This window comes from Lissotriton vulgaris, chromosome 2_1 (assembly GCF_964263255.1).
Source record: "Lissotriton vulgaris chromosome 2_1, aLisVul1.2, whole genome shotgun sequence".
NCBI lineage: Eukaryota > Metazoa > Chordata > Amphibia > Caudata > Salamandridae > Lissotriton > Lissotriton vulgaris.
Genome location: NC_141687.1, coordinates 855398862 through 855417054, shown reverse-complemented (window position 1 = coordinate 855417054; position 18193 = coordinate 855398862). Strand labels below are relative to the sequence as shown.

Here is an 18193-nt window from a genome sequence, read left to right as displayed (position 1 = left end):
ACCCTTTGCTGTAGATATAGTATACCTATATCTAACCCTAAAATGGACACCCGTATTCCTATCAGTCACTCCTATGGCAGGCCTTGACAATCCTGAAGGCAGAGTGCTTGGAATCGTGTGAGATGGTGCTCTGGCATGAGCTGAGCCCGTTTGCAGCTTGCGGAACCAAGTCCTAATAGCTGTTCCATGATAACGCGTACCATATACTCTTAAGTGCATTATAATCCTCGCGGTTATATGCCAACTCTGCTATCACTTTATCAAAACATGTTGAGTAAGGTGTCATACGAATTGGAATACTAACCCCTCGCCAATTCTGGCGACGGGGTTAGCATTCCACCCTTCTAGAGGGACACGACATGTATGTAACTGTGAACCCCGGTTAAAGTTAACTCAAGCCTCAGCATCACAAAATGGATGCTGCCACCACAGACACAAGTCTGACCTCCTGCTGCTGGGAGTCCTTCCAGCGAGGGAGGCTTGGAAAAAGGGTTTCCTGTCAGGGGCGGTGCTAGCACCATCCCAGACAGAGTTTTGTGTATCCTGGGTAGGCAGGGCTTTAGAGGAAGGTGACTGCAAGTGGCACCCCAGTGCTCACTATGCATCTGCCGGCTAGAACCAGTTCCAGGGGCACACCAGCCCCTGAGCTGGGGAAAGTCCGGCATGGGAGAGGGGTGTAACCACCCCCCTTCCTGGTCCCACCCATGGGCAGGACCTAGTCGCGTGCCAGCCCCTTTTCCTAGCATAAAGATAGGAGCGGGCCCCCTTCCAAATTAGATCATCTTTGAATCCTGAAACTACTTTCTACTAAAGGAACTCTCGACTTCTTCTCAAGATTTCTCCCTTGCGGCTAAGGAGTAGTCACCCTGCACCCGCAGGCACCATCCAAGAACACTGCGGTTTGCTGCACGTCCTTCCTCCGGAATCCGACTGACCAGCACGACGAGACCCGGCTTCCCTGGCACCTCTGACCTCTACCCACATCGTCAGCTCAGCTGAGATCCGTGGGTGCGAAGAGACCTCGAGGGACCGGCCATCTTCAAGACTGCACGACTCTTGCCCAGCACGACCGCCGAGGGATCCTCGAGTGAGTGCTTTGGGGTCCGAAAAGCCCCAACCCTGAGCAGCTCCAGCACCGAAGTTCAGCCCTCCAGATCTGCGTGGGGCCCTTCTGCTTTTTGCTGCTCACCGCATTGTCTGGTTACTAGCCCGCTGGCTTGTGGCCTTCCCGACAACGAACGACGACATCACCACCGCTGGTCTGGTTGCTCCAGACTGGCCCTTGCTCCCCTCCAAAAGAGGAGCACCCCGGATCCTCCTGGTCCACTCCAGACGCCATTTTAAGTCCACCGCGTGGGCTTGCATTTGCCAAGACTTGTTGCCCCAATCCTGGGTCCAGCGACGTCGACAGCAGATATCATCGTGGGACAGCTCGCACCTCCATCCTGGTCGCCGACAACGCCTCCTGGTCCGTGAGACTGCACAGCCCAGCGTCGCCCACTCACCTGGTCGAGGTGACTCCATCCGGTGCCATCCTGGTGCCCATCTAATCACTGGCTAGTGATTCAGAACTTGGTCCCCTCTGCTTACAGGTGTCTTCCATCTCCGATCCAGGCTTGGATTCATCCGAATCTCTTCACTGGTCGCCTGCCAGCAACTTCTTCTTTCAGGCTACATAGACTGCAAGGAGGATTCCCGACGTCTTTCCAGACCTATGCAGCCGCAGCCCCTGGGCTAGGTAACTTCGGCATTTCGGTGCCCCAGCATGGCCTCACTATCCAAGGATCTAGATCCTTTTTCGTTTCAGCTCTACCTAGTAGGATTCGTCCGATATCACTAACTTTGGCATTACTAGTAACCATAGACTTTGTCCCGCATCCCGCGTGAGAGTGCACACTCTGCACCCGAGTCCCCTAGGCCTCCTGCTAGTAATCTGAAGGTTCAGTAGTCCAGTCCTAGCGATTCCAAACCAATCATCAAAGAGGGTTGTTTGGACTGATACAAAGTGCTCACTAGAATAGTGAACATTATATATCAGGCCAACTTCTCACAGTAAGGTCGACCGGCGACGACCCGGAACCGGCGGGGCCTTGCGGCGCAGGGGCCGAAGCACCCGACAGCGCCGGGGCCGAAGCACCCGGCCCACTTGGAGACCCAGTCGGGGCCGGTGGGCCAGAAGGCGCCGCAGAACCCGACGGAGGAGCGAGCGACCTCATGGCCATGAGGAAGGCCTCTATCTCCGGCGTCGCATTCTGCCCAGGGACCGGCGGGTATGGAGCAGGCCGCGACGCCCGCGGCCACGTCGTGCGAACGTCGGGGGGAGTCAGAAGAGCAATGTCGCCTCTTCGACTTCTTGTGCCTCTTACCTGAGGACTTGGAGCCCGAGGAATGATGTCGACTCCTGGAGCTATGACGACTCTGGCCCCGCGACCGGTCCCTCGACCTCCTTCCGGACCGGGGCCTCGAATGGAGCGAGCCGACTGCCGGAGCTCGAGGCGCTTGCGGGACCGCTCCCGCCTAGCCTTCGACGTCAAGGCCCGGCAGTCGGGGCGCGACTTGTCGTCGTGGTCGGGCCCCAGGAAATGAAGGCACCGGTGATGTGGGTCGGTAACTGACATCAGTCGGCTGAAGTCGACGAAGGGTATGAACCAGGGCATCCCTACCGGCACCGTCTGAGTCGGTCGACTCGGAAAGCAGATCAAAAAGATCCAAAAAGTTTAGTCAAAAATTGACTAAAGGGTACCACTTTCTCCGGACCTGCGCTTGCTGGCGCGGAAAAAAGAAGAACTGACGTCAGCGCGCGAGGGTGGCGTCTAAGTACTCCGACAACGTCATCCGGCGCCAACGACGGACGCGGAGCCGCAGATGACGCCTACCGACGCGCAGGGGTACTGCTATGCAAAAGGAATCTAATACTAACCTGTTTCTTTTAGATTCACATTGTACTGTGAGAGGGTCCTCAGACCTCTCCCAGTTGTCTCCTTCCTTCGAAGGCTGATAAACAGGTCGAAAATATGGAGTATGGACATAGAGATAAAACCCCCCCATCGGCATCAGCGTCGAGTGACGCGGGTCCGGCGCCGTATCCACATCGGTTATGGTAATTAAACCTTCAAGGGTTTTAATTGTCTTAATGTTTCGAATATTATTTTAAATATCTAAAATTGTACGACCTGATATATTTGATGCCGTTAATGCACAACAACTGTGACAAATGTCTTTTTAAGTTAATTTCTGTTTGTCACTGAACAGTGATCTTTTTGAGACAAAAGAGAGCAAGAGAAAGGGTGTATATGAAAGAGTATTCGGATTTAATATTTGTTACAAGGGTACATGATAGATAAACAACGTTGTAAGAGAACATACAAATAAATTGATCTATAAAAATTCTCTATACAACAATTGCAAAAGCTTTTCTACCTATTTACAATCTAATTTATTATCCGGTAGAAAAAGCAATCGTCGACGTTTCGGTCTCTATTCTTGCGTTTCCGAGACCATCCTCAGGACATAAAAAATCATATCTTGGGAGACCCTCAATCACGAAAATTCTGAATATGGTGGTAATGTGCGACACAGCATAAATCAAAATGATTGTATGTCTCCTAGTAGAATAACCTGTTTGAAGTCCTTATTCGCCTGACTTCATAGATGTATAGAAAAGGAATTGGGCAGATAAGATATCTAAAAAAATTGGTGAAAATCTCCTATCTGCCCAATTCCTTTTCTATACATCTATGAAGTCAGGCGAATAAGGACTTCAAACAGGTTATTCTACTAGGAGACATACAATCATTTTGATTTATGCTGTGTCGCACATTACCACCATATTCAGAATTTTCGTGATTGAGGGTCTCCCAAGATATGATTTTTTATGTCCTGAGGATGGTCTCGGAAACGCAAGAATAGAGACCGAAACGTCGACGATTGCTTTTTCTACCGGATAATAAATTAGATTGTAAATAGGTAGAAAAGCTTTTGCAATTGTTGTATAGAGAATTTTTATAGATCAATTTATTTGTATGTTCTCTTACAACGTTGTTTATCTATCATGTACCCTTGTAACAAATATTAAATCCGAATACTCTTTCATATACACCCTTTCTCTTGCTCTCTTTTGTCTCAAAAAGATCACTGTTCAGTGACAAACAGAAATTAACTTAAAAAGACATTTGTCACAGTTGTTGTGCATTAACGGCATCAAATATATCAGGTCGTACAATTGTAGATATTTAAAATAATATTCGAAACATTAAGACAATTAAAACCCTTGAAGGTTCAATTACCATAACATATCTATTGCCCAAACCCTCAAGGGTATATTGGGTTGCTCACTTTTGTGTACCGTATCCACATCGGGGCTGAAACCGGAGGGCGACGTCTTCCGGTGGGCAGGGAGACGTCGGAGGAGGTGCCTGGTGGAGGTGTCACAAGGTCAACCAGCGTTGACGGGGATCCAGGCTTGGATCCTTGGGGGTCCCGCGGACCTGGAGTCAACAGCGATGCCGGAGCCGCTGACAGTTAAGGGCTAGAACCTCCAGTTCGGCTTGCGAGGCCTGAAGGCGCGAAGGCGGGGCCCGACGGCCCAAAGAGGCGAGCCATGGCTGACAGAAATTCCTGCAGCTGGGCCGGAGTTGCCGGTGGACCCGGGAAGGGCGGGTAGGCCGGCGGCAACGGCGTAGGCTCCACCGGAGCCGCAAGGGAGGCACCACCTGCACCCTCAGCCACATCGCACGATGGGCGAGGGGAAGTCTGAGAGCGATGGCGCTTCTTCGACTTCTTGGAACGCTTCATCTTACCTGACCCCGAGTGCGAAGAGTTCGATCCCGATCAACAGAGGTGGCGGCTCAGAGACCGGTCACTCGCGCTCACACATGACCAGGACCTTGAGAGGAGCGGAGCAGACTGCCGGACATCAAGCAACTTTAGGGACCGCTCCCGCAAAGTCTTCGGCACCATGGCCTGACAATCGGAGCACGACTTGAGGTCGTGCTCCAAGCAGTAAAGACACATGCGTTGCGGGTCAGTCACAAACATCACGTGATGGCAGTTCCAGCAGGACTTGAAGCCGGGCATCCCTATTGCACCAGGAGTCAAACGACTCGAAAATTAGCGACAAAAGGCCCCGAAAAAAAACTCTGTCACAAAGTGACTGGGGGTACCGGTCTCTCCGGATCTGCGCTTGCTGGCGTGGAAAAAGTAATAACCGACATCAACGCGCGAGGGCGGCATCTAAGTACCTGCCGCAACGTCATCACGATGCCAACGACTCACGCGGAGCAACACACCACCTTCCAAACGTGCAGGGTTGCTGCTGACGAAAACATTTCGGATCCAGTCTCCCGCTTAGAAGTATTTCTAAGGTAAGGAATCTATCACTAACATGTTTTTTTCAGATATAGAATGAAGAGATTGATAATATTTTTTCATCTCGGTCAAAGTTGCCCTAGCAAAGTTGGGGAGGCGGGGGGCGGATTCATGCCCCAACCCTTCAACATAAGAGCGGGGACCAGCGGAAGACAACGAAGACGGGAGGCACGGCAACTTTGCTGGCCTTTGCCGAGACTTACCTCTGGACATCGAAAGAGAATGACACATGCAGGAACACCTCCTAAAACGGGCGGTTGGTCTGTAGAACGCATAGAGGAGCAAGGACGACGAGAAAACGTTGATGACTGTGACATCTGCACCGCAAGGAGCTTCATGCGACGTTCTCTTTGGGCCTTCTGTTGGAGCGGACGAGAAGAGTCACACTCAGAATAATTGTGCTCACCCAGACACCACATGCAAACCGAGTAAGGATCAGTGGTGGACATTTGTCATCCACAAAATTTAGCAGGATTGAACACAGAGGACATCGAACAAAAGGCAGAAAAAAAGGCACACTGACCCATCGATAAATAAAAATGTCAACTAGGTCGAAAACGGCCAGAGGAACTGCAGTGCAAATCCCACTGATGTCACATTCAGGAGAACGTCACAGGATGTTGAGCGCCATTGCTGAGACATTCACACTAACTTCGGGGAGGGACATGCATATCATCAGGTTAAGAGATTTTAACACACACATATTCAAGCTACCAGCAAAGATTATCCGTGGTCTGACTAACAAAGAGGGTGGAAGATTTGACCCATTTTACACATAATGCTTATGGGGAGTCTTTAAATAATTTTTTGATCAACCATACATTTTTATTTTTGCAGAGAGGTCTGCCCGTTGCCTATTGCCACTTTTGTGGCTAATGTTAATTCTAGCACTATTGATTTAATTCTTGTTACTAAAGATCTCAAATACAAGATAAATGGTTTTAATGTAATCCTGATGTGTAGGAGTGACCACAATACCGTAACAATTTATATTAGGCGAGGCTGTTCAACAGAGGTGCCATCTTTGACAACTCAAGGCCTTGACAGCGAAAAATGAATGGCTTTTCGATAAAGAGGAATAGAATTGATACAGATTTATTCTACACAAAGCTAATGAATGATTGTAGGAGGCTGGTTTAGTATATGGTGCTCAAGTGTAGCACCCTGCACTAATCTAGACAGCCCTTATGGTGATTCTAGTGATCTTAGACACCCGTAGAAAGCTCTCTAAGTGGTGGCTGTGGAGAGCAGCCTTCAGGCGTAATCCAGAACGAGTGTAAAGCAGCTTGTTTTCCCAATACTTAATCTCACAGTGTAGGTTAAGTGAAAAAGAACCACCAATTGTAGTTATAAAAATATGTATTTATTATAAACACTCACTAACACATTGCAATATCTCCTACTTGGAGATACAACCACAATACACACAATACTTCAATAATAGAACAAGTAAGTAGCACAAATACACAGTGGTCTCCAGGGGGAGACCACACCATATACTAAAACAATGGAATGCAACCAACGACCTAAGTCGAGAGAGGACCCAGAAGACTTAAGGGGAGCCGGGGACCCAAGGAACCAACTAAGGTACGTTCCCAGGAACCCCACGGAGGCTGTGAGCAGTGCGGGAACATGACTTTGTGCTCATTACAAGTCAATGGGTAAGTCAAGGTTCCAGTTAATAAGAAGGACCCTTCCCAGAGGACCCTGAAGAAACCCCGTGGAAGATGGCAGGTTGGAGAGTCACCCCACTTGTGGATACCCCCGGGAACCAGGATAACTACACCAGGGAAGCCGGGTGCATAATTGCCAAGGGACGTCGGAAACCGCTGTAGACCACAATGAAGGACTTCAGTGAAGATGCCACTGGTGAAGAAGGCGAAAGATTCCAGTGGAACCCAAAGGTGGATTCAAGATGAGGTACCTGCAAGCTGAGGGAACAGAGTCTATGCCACTCAAGAGTGACCAGGGGGCATGGAAGACTAATGCCCACCGATGTCGGAGATGCAGGAGAGTGGACGGTGCCCTTGAAGCTGCAGCTGTGCGTATCAGGTGACGCTGTGGATGACCAGGAGCCATTTTCAAGCTGTCCCACGTCGAATGTCAAGAGCCAAGGGGGCCTGTGTCTGTCGGAAGCTCAAACCAGCCTTGGCAACAGCAACAAATGCAGTATGTGAAAAAGGTGCATTGTCGGGACCCGCAAGGTCCAAGTGACTCACTAAGAGCCGGTAAGTCAGAGCAGGCTCGAGCAAGCAGGGGAGCCCACTGGAGCCAAGGAAGTCCTGCAAGTGGACCCATGGGCTCAAGGCACAGGAGTCAAAAGATTAAGAATCCGTCTGCGCCTCTGCCATCCGTCATTGCCTGGGAGAATGCCCTGGGCCTCCTCCAGGCGCTGAGGCAGCACCTGCACAATCGTATCCCAGATGGTGTGGGATTATCGGTCCAAGAGGCATGCGGTATTCACGGACTGCAGTGCCAAGCTGGAGGAAGAGAAAATGCGCTTCCCAAGGTGATCCAGCTTTTTGGATTCCTTATCTGGAGGAGAAGGGAATGTGCCCTTTGAAGAAGAGACTTGGACCACCACACTATCAGGGGAAGAGTGTTGGGTGAGGAAAACTGGGTCTCCAGGGGCCGGGCAATGGCGGAGGGCAATCGTCCTTTCCACATGAGCCCCTGTGCTGGGCTTGGACCAGGTGCCCAGGAGGACGTCAGTGAGGGCATCGTTGAAGGACAGAAGGGGTTCAGAGGACGATGCCACAAGCTGTAGTATCTCTGTCAGGAGTTTAGTCCTGACTGCCACTGAAGGGAGCTCAAGGCCCAAGAACTCAGCCGCCCTCGCACCACCACAGCATAAGACGCTCCCTCCTCCATAGCCACAGTAGGGGGAGAAGCATGCAAAGGTCTGGAGAAGTGTCCAGAAACTGGTGTCACCCAGGTCCTCTCTCCTCTCCAGTCCGGTTCTTCCAGCTGGTCTGCTAAAGGGTCCAGCGACCCCTCCCAGTCCTCATCACCACTTTCTGGGCGGTAGGGGAACACCAAAGATGAACAAAAGTACCATCCAGCTTTGGATCTGATGTCGACGGACGTTGGTCCTGCTCAGGCTCCATCTTGGGGGTGAGGATTGGGACAGCGGCGGCCTGGGACACAGCAGGCACCGGCAGCCTCATCGCCAGGATCGGTGCAGAAAAGGTCGAGTGAGATCGACCGGCATCGATCCGGATCCAGGCCTGGACCCACAGGGGCCATTTTCTCCAGGGTCGCAGGCATCGAAGGCCTAGAGCCCCGACTGGCTCCACCGGGCCGGAAGGCATGTTGGTGGAGTCTGGCTGCCCAAAGACGAGGTAGAGGGCCTCTTAGAACTTGTGGAATTCTGGCAGGGGATGCTCCGGCTCCCGAAAATGGAGTGGGGCACGGAGTTGTCCCTTAAGTAGGCACCGGGGAAGGAGCCTTCAAGGAACAACGCTCAGAGTCCTGTGTTGCATCAGATGACCGAGCCAGTGCTTCTTAGCCGCCTTCTTCTTGGACTTTCCCGAAGACCTCAAATACTTGGAGTGTGACAAGGTATGGGGGCTCCACGAGCCGCCTCAAGACCTTCCTCTCAAACGAGACCGGGAGCGACACAGAGCCAACCGCCGGGCCTCCAAAAGCTTTTGGGACTTTAGGTCGTGGTCGCGCTCCAGACACTAGACCCACAAGGTGCGGATCCGTCACAGACATCAGTTTGTGATAGAAGTAGTAATGCTTGAACTCGGTTCGTCGTTGGGACATCCCTCGCACACGAGTCTCGAAAAAGTTGACAAAACGTCAAAAAAGGTTAGTCAAAAAATGACTAAGGGGTCGCTCTCACCAGATCTGCGATAGGCTGCAACAGAAAGAACTTATATCAGCGCGCAGGGGCGGGGTCCAAGTAGGCACCGTGACGTCATCTCGGCGGAGTCAACCTACCGACGAGCTGGGTACTGCTAAGAACATTTTTTCCAGGTCTAGTTTGACGCCTGGGGGTATTTTTAAGGTAAAGAATGTATAACTAACTGTCTCTTTCAGATAGCTGTTACAAGAGTGGGCTGTATACCATCCTGGTGCTACTCAGTTATCACCCCTATTTTTTAAAAAAGAGAACAGAAATGTTCCCAGTTGCTACAGACTCCTCTCCCCACTTGACTCAACTTTGAACCTAGTGGGGAGAATTTTGCTGTCAAGATTGGAAAATTGGGCAGAGGAGGAAAGCATCTCATGCGATGTCGGATATGGGTTTCACAAAGGTATTGGGACGATCAAACAATGATTAAATCTTAATCTCATGATTAACAAATATACTGTGGCCAAAAAGGGTTCAGTTAATCTGGCATTCTTGTAATTATTGTGCGTCTTCGATTGCATAATTCATTCTAAGTTGTGGGCACTCATGGGCGATATGGTTGACACATCTGTGGTTCACTTCCTGAGACAGCTACACACAGACATCAGGGTTAGTGTGCTTAATGGAAGAAAAGGGGAATGATTACGCTGATTATGAGGTGCACGGGATGGTGAGGCAGGTGTGCATTTACCTTATATATAAATAATATGGAGAAAACATTTGGTGAAAAAAATATGATATGGCCCAAATAGGTTCCTGTCCCCTATCTTTGACAATTTTTATTAATAAACTGCATGATTACTTAAAATCTTTACAGTACAAGATAAAAAAAAAGAAAAAAGCGTTATGAACGTCCCGACTCCCACCCTCACATGTCCCATCCACTCATAAAAGTGAAAGTCACTTTAAGTTAAAATACTAACATATTAGTCCTGATTAGCTGTCCAAAACAGAGTTCTTTTAAAAGGAGTGATGTATAGGTTGCACCAGTGTTTCCCAACTGATAACGGGAGGCACATCAAAGGTCGGTAGAGTCAATTCATGTACCAAGGGCTATTGACGAAAGATGGATTCTTCGTGGAACTTTATACCAGCCCAGGTTGGATAACTAGGGCCGAAGGATTCCAGTTACTTTGCAGACAATGCCGTTAAGTGGGAGTCGAGTGCCATTTTTACCTGGTGTATGAATTTCCCAACTCTGGCTATCAAACAGGTCGTGGAGACTGAGAGGCACCAGTCCGAAGCCTCTCTGCAAGTTCTATAGTCCGTGTTCCGTAAAATCGGAAGCAGCAAGCGATGGCGGTCATTGGCCAGCTTTGTGCAGCAGCACAACAAGTGTAGCCAGGATTCTCTACGGTAATTGCATAGACGACAGGCTAAGGTGCCATCCGTACGTGCCCATTTGGGGTTGAAGTCCATGATCCTGAGGGCCAAAAGTCGAAAGTACAAAATTTTCTTTCTCGCGTAAGTGGATACTGGGTCTTGCAGGTAAGGTTGGGGTTTACCTGGAATATATGATTTGTCCAGGGCCTGAGTTAGTGGATTTTGCCGAAGAGATGCAAGGTCAAGTCCAAAGGAAATGATCCGGACTTGGCGCTTAACTGCTTGGGCCCAGGCTGACAATGGAATTTCGTGCAGGGGCAAACTCCTTCTTTCGATTTTCAATGCTGCAATAGCTTGTCCTACCTTTGAGTGCCAGGGGGAGCCCACCTCTTCAAAGATTGATTCTAGGGAGTACTTTAGCGAATGTTCGGGCGCTTTCAATACTCTAATATAGAGTTTTAAAAGGTCCCCCAGTAATACCAGCTAAGGTCGCTTAAGGCCTATTTCTAGCCTTAATCTATTGTTCCTTGCGTATCTAGGGGCCTGTAGCACCATCTTATAGGCTTTCGCCTGGGCCACGTTGACCACTTTGTCAAATGCACCTAGGTAGGCTATGTGCCCGTATGCAATGGCAGGGATCAGTTTTGCCCGGAGCACTGTCAGCATTGGTTCTGCTGAGGGACTGTCCAAGCGGTGGCATAAGAGTCTTAGCGACAGAATGGTTTTGTCAATTTTAGGTTTAAGCTCCTTCAGATGTTTAACTGCAGAGGCACTCTCAGAGACCCAGGTGCCCAGATAGTTGTAGGATGGGGCAGTGACGATACGGTGCTCCCCCAGAGACCATGAAGCTTCTTTTTTGAGGGGGTATTTGCCAAAAATGACGATTTTGGTCTTGCCCACGTTGATCCGTAAGTCATTTGACTTATTGTATAAGGCCAAACTGCTTAAGGCTCTTTGGAGCCCTACCTTAGTGTGGTCCATGATCACTGTGTCGTCTGCATACTGGAGTGTTCCCAAGACGAGCCTCCCCAGTTTTGGAGGTGCTAAGTTAGCATCTTTCAGAGCTGTCCCCATGTCCGCAGTATACAAGTTGAAAAGCATGGGGGCCAAGACGCACCCCTGCTTGAGGCCCGAGTTGGTGTCAATTCTTGCAGTTGTTATTGTAGGGCTTAGCTTCACCTTGACCCAGGTGCCCTCATAGAGCGCTTTTATAGCTTTTAGCAGAGCCTGTGGTAGCCCCCAGGAGTCAAGTTTAGCCCAGAGCCGGCCCCTGTTCACTCGGTCAAAGGCTGTAGAGTAGTGTATGAAACAGCAGAACAGGGGCGGTTTGTTCCTCGTATTGGCCTTCTTCGCAAGGTAGGAAAGGGCTAAGATGTTGTCAAGAGTAGAGCTATGAGCCCTAAAGCCGGTCAGTGTGGGCGGAAGAATGCCGTTCTTGTCCCCCAGTCCTCCAGATCCCTGAGAAGAAGGCGGGCGTATATCTTTGCTTCTACGTCGAGGAGAGCTATAAGCCTGTAATTGGCCGGGTTCGTGTGGTCCCCCTTTTTATGGATGGGGAATAGGATAGAACTTTTCCAAGAGGCTGGCAAAATTGCTGTGGCAAAAGAATGGTTAAATAAAGGGGTGAGTCTGGATGCAAAAAAGGCTGAGGCAGTTTTCAGAACCTGGGCCGGAATCCCATTTGGGCCTGGAGCGCCCTCAGTTCTAATGGCCTTGATGCACTTTAGTACCTCCATTTCTGTGAACGATCCGGTGCAGGTCGAGTTTACGCCTTCTGACGCAGCTCTTTCGGGTTCGATAAATTACGCCACCACCTTGGACCACGCACGGCTTCCTGCAGTGGCCTGATTTGACTCACAGGTATACAGCCCCTTGGCATACTGTTCCCACACTTTCCCTACAACACTATTTTCCTTTTGCTCTCCTCTGGGGGTCAGACTGTTAATGAAATGCCAAAGCTTGCTATTGTCATTTCCTTTAATTAAGGAGAACACAGTCAACCAATTCTGTTCAGTCTGCAGTTTTTTGTGGGCCCAGACTTTCTTTTTATAGTCTGTTCGCAGAGCAGCAATGGAGTATCTCCCTGACAAATGGGTGCCTTTCTTTTGTGCCCTGATTGCCTTATTTAGAGCACGCTTACACTGTGACAGGCACCACGATGTTGCACGGCAAGGATCAGAGTGGAATTGGCGACTTCTTGAATGGTGGTTATTGCCAAGACAATCCAATAAGTCGGAGGTCAGAGTTTCCCAGAGGTGGATGATATTCTTAGTTTGAACTGGGTTAGGTTCTTCCTCCCTACTAGCTACATAGACTAGCAGGCTATGACTGAGATTGGTTGACCATTTTATTCTTTTAAGCACTTTGTGATGTTCCTCCCCCGTGGTAGTTCCAATAACTACTTGTAATTCTGCTTGTACCCGCGCCAGATTGAATGTGGCGCGGAGGGGCCTATGATCGCTTTCCTCTCTGTCATCCACTGTAAAGTTGCAAAGATTGTGGACAAGCCCTTCGTTGATAAAGATGTAGTCTATAGTAGAGACATTCCTAAAGGTCGGGTTGGTGGTTTAATCAGGTTGGGTCTTTTTTGTATTCTATGGGTGGAGTGCAGCTTAAAATTTGCGAGAATTTCAGTCAGTAGGGCTGACTTCTTGCTTGATGGTGCCTCCGAAATTAAACCCAAGCCTCTGTGATTGAAGTCGCCCGCGATTATTACGTCTTGGTCCTTCCAATTTATTAAAAGATCTTCCAAAATTGAAATAAGTGATTCCATGACCTGGGAGGATTGATACTTAATTGGGTTGAAATAACAATTAATTAGTCCCCTATCAGTTCTGGTATACACGGACAATACAGTCCAGGGCAATCCACACTAGAAATGGGTTGCAGGATAATCCACACTAGGAACAAGTTGCAGGGTCTCTTAGATTATATTGTTACATTTATAGGACATCTTGGTCTGAGTGTAAATTGGAGCAAAACATAAACCAAGATTATAGGCCGGCCAAGAAAAAGTCTTGCTCACACTTCATGAACGGTGCCATAATATCAAGTACCCATACTTTTTCAGATTTAGGGTTGCACTTTTACCAATGGAATAAGTGGCATTACTTGAGGGAAAACAGGAGGGTATATTTAGAAATATCCATAATTTCAGTATACAGATTCACCGCTAAACTCTGTATGAAACCCCTGAAGCAAACAACAGATATTCAGCAAAATGTGTCTCAGTAGCCTGTTCTGGTTGGAGTATTTGAAGGTACAAAAATATAAGTACTATTTAGTTAGTTGAAAATAAGAGCCTCAAAAGAATGCTAGCTGTCCCATCAAGTTGTACCACTTCCATAAACCATCGGGAATCTGGGCACATCTTAAGCAGATCGTAATAAAATGTCACACGTTCTCTTATAGCATTCTATTTGGACCACACGCAGTTTCAGATAGGGACATTGTTTCCAATTGCTTAAATCTGGATGCTGCAGACAAAACACCATCGCTAGCCTTTATCAGAAAAATGTACTAGGAAATAGGGAGACCTAGGTATTGAAAATAACCTATAATTTAGCAGGAAAATAATAAAAAGGTGTTCAAAGCAGAATTTATTGATGCCTGTGAGAAGTTGGCCTGATATTCAGTGTTCGCTATTCTAGTGATCACTATGTATCAGTCCAAACAACCCTTATGGTGATTGGTTGTAAGTCAACCGATAGACCAGCTATCCTAGTAGCATGGACAAAAGCAGTCTTCGGGCTAAACTCTAGAGGGCGTGTTAAGCCAGCTGTTATACCATCACATATACCCCTTAAACACCAAGTGAAAGGACACCACACAAGTGTTATGAAAATAAACAGTGTATTTATTTAGATCACAACAGCCCTGTACTCTTTATGAGGACAGGGTACTTAGCACACAACAAAACTCTTACGAAAATACTTTAAGTTGCACAATTTACACAAATGCCCGAAGGGCACGGAAAACCATATACTATGGAAGTGGAATGCAAAATTACTAGCAGGTAAGTACTGGACTAATAGGCTTTGAAATTGCTAGGACTACGTTACTGAACCTTCAGATTACTAGTAGGAGGCCTAGGGGACTCGGGTGCAGAGTGTGCACTCTCACGCGGGATGCGGGACAAAGTCTATGGGAGCTAGTAAAAGCAAAGTTAGTGTTCTCGGGCGAACCCGATAAGGTAGGTCGAAAACGACAGTGGATCTGGACCCTTGGATAGTGAGGCTATGCTGGGGCACCGAAATGCCGAAGTTACCTAGCCCAGGGGCTGCGGCTGCATAGGTCTGAAAAGACGTCGGGAATCCTCGTTGACGAACCAGGATCCTGAAAAAAGAGTTGCTGGCAGGCGACCAGTGAAGATTGTTCGAAGTGATCCAAGCCTGGATCGAAGATGGATGACACCTGAAAGCAGAGGGGACCAAGTTCTTAACCACTAGCCAGTGATCAGATGGGCACCAGGTTGGCACCGGATGGTAGTCACCTCGACCAGGTGAGTGGGCGACGCTGGGCTCTGCAGTCTCACGGACCAGGAGGCGTTGTCGGCGACCAGGATGGAGGTGCGAGCTGTCCCACGATGGTTGATGCTGTCGACGTCGCTGGACCCAGGATTGGGGCAACAAGTCTTGGCAAATTCAAGCCCACGCGGTGGACTCAAAATGGCGTCTGGAGTGGACCAGGAGGGTCCGGGGTGCTCCTCTTTTGGAAGGGAGCAAGGGCCAGTCTGGAGCAACCAGACCAGCAGTGGTGATGTCGTCGGGCGTCGTCGGGAAGGCCACAAGCCAGCGGGCTAGTAGCCAGACAACGCGGTGAGCAGCAAAAAGCAGAAGGGCCCCACGCAGATCTCATGGATGCTGGGGGGCTGGACTTCGGTGCTGGAGCTGCTCAGGGTCGGGGCTTCTCGGACCCCAAAGCACTCACCAGAGGATCCCTCGGCGTTCGTGCTGGATAGAAGTCGTGCAGTTCTGATGATGGCCGGTCCCTCGAGGTCTCGTCGCACCTACGGTTCTCAGCTTAGCTGTAGAGGTAGGTAGAGGTCAGAGGTGCCAGGGAAGCCGGGTCTTGTTGAGCTGGTCAGTCGGATTCCGGAGGAAGGACGTGCAGCAAACCGCAGAGTTCTTAGATGGTGCCTGCGGATGCAGGGTGACTACTCCTTAGTCACAAGGGAGAAACCTTGAGAAGAGTTGAGAGTTCCTTTCGTGGAAAGTAGTTTCTTGATTCAAAGATGATCTAATTTGGAAGGGTCCCCGCTCCTGCCTTTATCCTAAAGAAAGGGGTGGGCACGCGACTAGGTCCTGCCCTAGGGGTGGGACCAGGAAGGGGGGTGGTTACACCCCTCTCCCATGCCGGACTTTCCCCAGGCCAGGGGCTGGTGTACCCCTGGAACTGGTTCTAGCTGGCAGATGCGTAGTGAGCACCGGGGTGCCACTTGCAGTCACCTTCCTGTAAAGCCCTTCCTACCCAGGATACACAAAACCCTGTCTGGGATGGTGCTAGCACCGCCCCTGACAGGAAACCCTTTGTCCAAGCTCCCCTCGCTGGAAGGACTCCCAGCTGCAGGGGGTCAGACTCGTGTCTGTGGTGGCAGCATCCATTTTGTGATGCTGAGGCTCGAGTTAACTTTAACCGGGGTTCACAGTTACATACATGTCGTGTCCCTCTAGAAGGGTGGAATGCTAACCCCGTCGCCAGAATTGGCGAGGGGTTAGTATTCCAATTCGTATGACACCTTACTCGACATGATAAAGCGATACCAAAGATAGCATTTAACCGCGAGGATTATAATGCACCTAAGAGTATATGGTATGCGTTATCATGGAACAGCTATTAGGATTTGGTTCCGCAAGCTGCAAACGGGCTCAGCTCATGCCAGAGCACCATCTCACACGATTCCAAGCACTCTGCCTTCAGGATTGTCAAGGCCTGCCATAGGAGTGACTGATGGGAATCTGTGTGTCCATTTTTAGGGTTAGATATAGGTATACTATATCTACAGCAAAGGGTGATTACACCACCTTGCCCCAGCTGTCGTGCAGCCAGTTGTGTCCGATTTAGATGGCCAGCCAGGGGTGGCATAATACATGCTGCAGCCCCTGGGTACACCTATGCCCTGAGTTACAGGGTCTGATAAGGTGGCCCAGTACCAATTGGATAATGCACCTAAGGTACACGTGTCAATTTAGTGAGAGAACAGCTAGGCTGTGGGTCTGATTAGCAGGCCCACAGCCAGAGAAAGTCGTAAATCAGTGAAACAAAAGCAAAAAATCTGGGTGATCATAGGATTGCAGACCCTACTCTCCTACAATGCCAAATTTGAAGCAAGGGAATTTGTTTTAGATCAGAAGAAAGTGACTAATCAGAGATCTGATTAATAATAACACACTGTGGTATACAGCCTTATATCTCCATGGTTACCAATGTACAACATACATTCTTTTTACCAAGGTGTCGTCTAAATATTGTATATTAACTAGTTGCTATTCTTTTATATGGTTTTAAAAATAAGCTTTCCATGTGTCACTGTGGCGGAATCGTCAAGCATTTATTTTTTTGCAGTTTTTATTCTGTATCCAGAAAACACTATCATACCGTGCTGAAACACTCAATTATGACCAATACAAACCTACTCTTGTTTATCTGCAACAAGAAAATACCCTTTTTGTGTTGCTTATTTTATTTGGCATACAAGATTTAGTAGGAAACGTATCAATTTAGTACATAAGTGGTTATCGGAAATCAATCTTAAATTTTTTTTTTTAAACTATTGTCTGTTTTAAGTAATTACGATTTTAATTGATCTTAAAGATAAAAGTATATCTACAACACTGTATTGTGAAGCGTATTTATTATTTTTTGTAGTTAATGTATTATTGTCTTTTATGGTTCAAATTTGAATCTAATAAACTGATTTAAAAAAAATGTTTTGATGACTTTCTTGTCTGGAACACCGATAAGTGGCTCCAATGGGTTTTGCTTCAAGCCTAAAGTACTCCATTGAGGAGGGTGACACAATGACCTAAAAGAAAGCTTCTTCATCATGCTGGAGCTTGATTTTATATGTATGTATGCACACAACTGTTCTTAGGGCTGGCACATTCCTCAGAAAAGGCTATATATAAAGTTCTTCCCAGTTGGAGGACTGCCTCTCCCTTCTACCTTGGTAAATGTCAGCCAACTTTATTGAAGACGGAGGTACTACCTATGACCTCATAGAAGCTGTCCCGTTTTGGAGGACCTGAGCCCCAAAACAATGGGCCTTTCACCAACGATCCTTCCACCTACTCTTGCAGTTTCTGTAAGCAACCCGTATATTAATGCCCAATTTGGCAAACTATCTAGTCAATGCTTATTCCATTTAAAGATCCTGAGAAATTGTTTTCCTTTTATTTAATGGCAACACCATATTCGAGTGGTCAATGCACGGAACTACCCTGGACAGGATTAACGCAATTCAACTTACCTGGTGAATCAGTCTGTGTAGAATGCAGCTATGAATCTGATTAACAGGCTTACTAAGTATTATTACATTACACCCCCTCCCCTCCACTGCACCAGCTTCTGATATGCTGCTGAGTCATCTTTAAGGCCATTTTGATTTTTCAGAATACCTTAAAATGTGTAAATGCTCACAGGAAG

General features: G+C 48.4%; 1 protein-coding gene across 1 annotated transcript in view; it reads right to left on the bottom strand.

The window, feature by feature from the left end:
* RBM44 (RNA binding motif protein 44) overlaps nt 1–18193 on the bottom strand; it is a 1989784-nt gene that overhangs the window by 61412 nt on the left and 1910179 nt on the right. The gene's annotated exons all lie outside the window — the stretch shown is intronic.